This window comes from Camelina sativa, chromosome 15 (genome assembly GCF_000633955.1).
Source record: "Camelina sativa cultivar DH55 chromosome 15, Cs, whole genome shotgun sequence".
Classification (NCBI taxonomy): Eukaryota; Viridiplantae; Streptophyta; class Magnoliopsida; order Brassicales; family Brassicaceae; genus Camelina; species Camelina sativa.
In genome coordinates this window covers 14,284,987-14,285,581 of record NC_025699.1, presented here as the reverse complement: position 1 = coordinate 14,285,581, position 595 = coordinate 14,284,987, and positions in this window count along the sequence as shown.

Below are 595 nucleotides of genomic sequence, written 5' to 3'. Positions count from 1 at the left end.
CCTCTCTTTGGTCAGCACATTTATAGTTCCTCTCATCTATGAGAAGCCTATTCTCATTATTATCCACCATAGATTGGTCTGGTTTAGAATTCACAATAGTTGACAGAGAGCTTCTATTAGACCGCATAATCTNAAACATAAGTTTGTTATCTGATCCTGACTTAACATTAGACCTGCATTATAGAGTATTTTGATTTTAGTTGACATATTTATGATCAGAATAATAATCGTAAACGTCTGTGTACACCAATATATCTTAAAATTTTCTTATATATATTTATAAAAAATAACTATAAATGTACTTTGGTTGTTCGTACGGTTCTTTTGCAAATACAAAATATCTTTGCACAATATATCTTCTATAGCGACCCAGAGATCGAGAGGCACTGAAATACCTTTCGAAAGCAATAGTATGACAAACAACTTCCTTAAAAACGGCCCAAAACACCATGTACTTTCCTCCTTTATAGCTAAAATATATTCTTTGTCGTTATCCAATAATCCCAATGCAAAGCAGGCATCTTTAAATTCCTTGTACACATCTTTACCAACTGACGAATATGATCAGTTTGTGATCTAAGCTCATAATTATTTC